Below are 4,462 nucleotides of genomic sequence, written 5' to 3' on the forward strand. Positions count from 1 at the left end.
CCGTGCCACCCAACGTGCTCTAGAAGGTGTAAGTCAACTACCCTGGCCAGCAAGATCTCCGGATCTGTCCCCCATTGAGCATGTTTGGGACTGGATGAAGCGTCGTCTCACGCGGTCTGCACGTCCAGCACGAACGCTGGTCCAACTGAGGCGCCAGGTGGAAATGGCATGGCAAGCCATTCCACAGGACGACATCCAGCATCTCTACGATCGTCTCCATGGGAGAATAGCAGCCTGCATTGCTGCGAAAGGTGGATATACAGTGTACTAGTGCCGACATTGTGCATGCTCTGTTGCCTGTGTCTATGTGCCTGTGGTTCTGTCAGTGTGATCATGTGATGTATCTGACCCCAGGAATGTGTCAATAAAGTTTCCCCTTCCTGGGACAATGAATTCACGGTGTTCTTATTTCAATTTCCAGGAGTGTATTTCAATACCATTGGTAAAATTGCAACTGTGGAACAAAAACAAGAAAGAGAGCATGAGTATTATTGTGTATGTGCCTTACCCTTCATTGTTGTCAATCGCTGCGATAGTCTTCTGCATTGCTGTAGTCAGTGTCGCAGTCCGAATCATCAGGTCTTAGAGTTATGACGATGGGTTCAAGCAGATTGTCAATTACAATTTCCCTGTCCATGTCCTCCTCCTGTAGCCTTTGTGCGTGCCGAACACATTCAGCCCATGCTGAAGAAGTAATTCTGTCAAGTGCTTCGTGCAGAAGCCTTTCTGTATCGGCAATTTTAAATGTCACGTTTCGTTCTGCGACATACCCTTTCACTTGTGCCCAAATTAACTCTATCGGATTGTATTGGCAATGGTACGGTGGCAAACGCAAAACTGTGTGTCCATGTTCCTGTGCAATACAGTCGATTTCATAAACTTTTGTGCGAGGCTTATGAAGCACTACAAGATTCAACATTTCAGCATGAGTTTGGTTGGCAGTATGTGGAATATTTTTACTTGCAAGCCATAACATGATATCGGCTTTTTTTGTACTTGTTGTGGGTGTCTTGTCAACAACAACAGAGTGATAACTCGCATTGTCCATTACAATCACCGAGTTTGCAGGCAAGTAAGGGAGAAACTGATTCCTAAACCACAATTTAAATGTCTCAGAGTTCATTTCGGAATGATAATCCCCTGAATTTCTCTTTTTTGCCCGGAACACTAATTTGCTTTCTGGAATGAATCCAGAAGCAGAACCAGCGTGAAGCACAATTATTCGTCCACCTTTACCAACTGGTACTTTAAACCCACCCGAACCATCACTCATTTTCCAACACGCTTTCCTTGTGTGATTTTGGTTCACCCATGTTTCGTCCAAGAAAAAAATGTTCTTATTCCCGGATTTTCTTACTTCAATAATACGCCTTAAAAACTGTGCCCTTGAAGCAGCGATATCACTACGTTCCATTAAAAACTTTCTTCCGTCATTTGTATGTACATATTTGAATCCAATGTTTTTAAGTATTCTATTCATTGAAGTCATGCTACCTTTAAAATTTATGGTTTCACGCATTTTCACAGTGATTTTTTTTACAGTAGGAAATTCGCCTGTGTTGTACATGTTGAGCACTTCTCGTCTTAGAACATCTTTGTCGAAATTATCTAAATTAGTTACAGTCCTCTCACGAGTGCGATATTTCCCTGGCGATCTGAAAAGTGGGCTTCCACAGGTCTCCGTAGATAACTTTCCTTCATTGGCAATCCGCTGAACGGTTCTCAAGCTAACGCCTGTCGCTTCTGCAGTGCGTTCCTGAGATCTGGCGACATCCGTGATAGGTCCACCGTTTTCTGCTTCGCGCTTGAAAAAAGCGTGAATCCGGTAAATTATGTCCCTCGCCTGTTTATGGAGAGTTTGTCGCTTACCACCATTATCAGCCATGACAACTTGCAACAAATGCGATAAAAATTCACCAAAGAATAACTACAATCACATTTAACACTCACACTCGCCAAGACATTCCCAGCAGACCGTTCAGAAACTGAACACTCATTGGCTGTCAGCGGATGCGTGACGTCAGGTGCGTAGAACGAGCCTTAAATCGACCGCAGTCGTTCATGGTTCCAACTATACAGAGTGTTCATTTTAATTGGAGACATTGAAATATCCGCAAATCTACACGTCGGATCAAACAAATTTATAACTAATTTTTTTTGTCTCAGAGGGGGACATCCAATGATACCAAATTCGACGAATTTGTAGCCAAATTTGTTATAATTGGATGTCCCCTTCCGGGAGGAACTAATTTTCATTAGGATTTCTTTTGGCTCTGTGTGTCGTTTTCAAGAGATTTCAATGTCCCCATAAAATGAACACCCTTTATAACATAAACAGTGTTTATAAATTGGGAAATATTCTATCTTTAGCAACTGTAACAAAACTTTCTTTATACCAGAGTCATTTCGCTTTTTTCTAAAACGTTCTGATTAAAACGAAGTTGGCGAAGTACACAAAACTGAATTTTGGACGTAATAAAACATAAAACTAAAATATATTGCCAGTGAGGCACAGTGCGCAAACATTTTGTTTTTGTCACAACGGACAGCAAATACTTGCCAAAACATAGATCAGTCGACGAAACCATTGAATATGATGTTGCCAAAGCAGCGAAGCAAAGAATTCCGTCAGACAATCAAATAGCTCGGCAACGTACGAGCCGAAATTCTGCTCTAAATAATACTTTTAATACTGCCGCAAAAGAATATATCTCAATATGAATAGTAAAACAGCGACTGCGGAAGAGGCGATATACAAACAAAACGGATAACATGAATATTGTGTGTGTGCCTTTTCGTTGTTTTTAATTGCTGTGAAAAGAAATATTGGAGGAGAAAATTACAAAAACTGAAAACTTATTATGATAATAATGAAGCACAGGAAATTTCAAAACATTACATTCAAACGAATAAAATTCATTAAGTAAGACACTTCGCTATTGTTTTTAAATAAATAAAATATTTAGTATGCAACAAGCCTTGAACTCAGAATCTTCCTATTAGCAGCCCAACACCTTAACCATTACGCCAACGCAGCTACTCGTTTCTGGCATCTCCTGGAGCACTCTAAACGTTTGCAAAATACCGACAAACACTGTTGGGATGACTATGAATTACTCACGTTGCGTCGAAGTACAATAGGAAATAAACAATTACCGCTGTTCTTTATTGCGAAAAAGCGGTTCGTGAGACTGATACAAACACCTTTCCTTGCTATCGCCTGAATTAGGAGGCTTATTGTTTGTTTGGTTTAATTAATTAATTGAATATGAAGCAATTTGTGTAAAGAATGCTTTTTCCAAACTTTCTATAAAAGAAAGTCTGCTATCAAGACATTGCTTTTGTTCAATTACTTCATTTATGACTGAACGTTTCTAAAATTGAAGACACTCGTCCGTGCTCTGCACTGCAGTCGAGATCTGGCAACGTCGTTCTCTGTTCATTGGCTGACTGTGATTTGTGACGTCAAATACGCAGAACGAACCTAAACTCGGCCGCCAAGATATATGACGCGCACCTTAATGACGCTGAAGCCACATTTTAAGAGAAGTTCTGCAATACTGGACTTTAAAAGGAAACAGATTAAAGTCATAGTAGGTCTAACGACTGGCCATGGGAACTTCAGGAAACAGTTGCACATGATGGATAGAGAGAAGTGCTGGAGTGCAAGCTATTTGGCCTGGTGGATGAAAATGCACCACATTTAAGTTTTCAATGCGAAGCACTGGAAGCCAAAAGACAAAGATATTTGTGTCATTAATTCCTGACGAAAATGTGTCTGACTAATACTTGGTAAAGAAACTCCTACTACTCTTCAAGGGTAATGGCTGGCTTTACTAGGATAACAGGCAGAGAAACATAGTTTCACTTCAAGTAATAGAGGATAAGACCACCATTGTTTGGTCTCCTTGATCTAATCGAATCAAATCAATCAATCATTTCCCCTAAATATAACCTAATCCCGAAAGAAAGTATTAATCAATTGATAACTTCACAGGGCATTACCCTGAAGACACAAATTTGGGCTCTCTTGTGCATGTGATAATTAGATTCAAAGTGTCCATTGTTGAATCTTTTCATGGTTTACCCTTTCTAATCACAGAAGAAACATATAATCAGTTCAATTTCCAAGGTTTCAGTTACATAACTGTTTATTTTTTCTGCTTAACTTCCAACCATTTTAAATGGATTGTCTCACCCAGCTGAGCAATGCTATGCTGATATGCTGAAATCCACTGGCTGCTGAACTAGGCCAGCTATCATATTCTTTCTAAATTATACATTCGCAAATAGATATCTTCTGTCAACTAAATACAATTTTCAAAATCTAGTGGCCACCTTTTTTTTGCACAAAGTGGAATTACTCGTGCATTGCAAATATGGCGTCTTTGATGGGACCCATTAGCTCTACGTTCAATTTAATCAACACCAGACAGGTCTGCATAACATCTACTCAGGTTGC

Source organism: Schistocerca americana, chromosome 1 (assembly GCF_021461395.2).
Source record: "Schistocerca americana isolate TAMUIC-IGC-003095 chromosome 1, iqSchAmer2.1, whole genome shotgun sequence".
Classification (NCBI taxonomy): domain Eukaryota; kingdom Metazoa; phylum Arthropoda; class Insecta; order Orthoptera; family Acrididae; genus Schistocerca; species Schistocerca americana.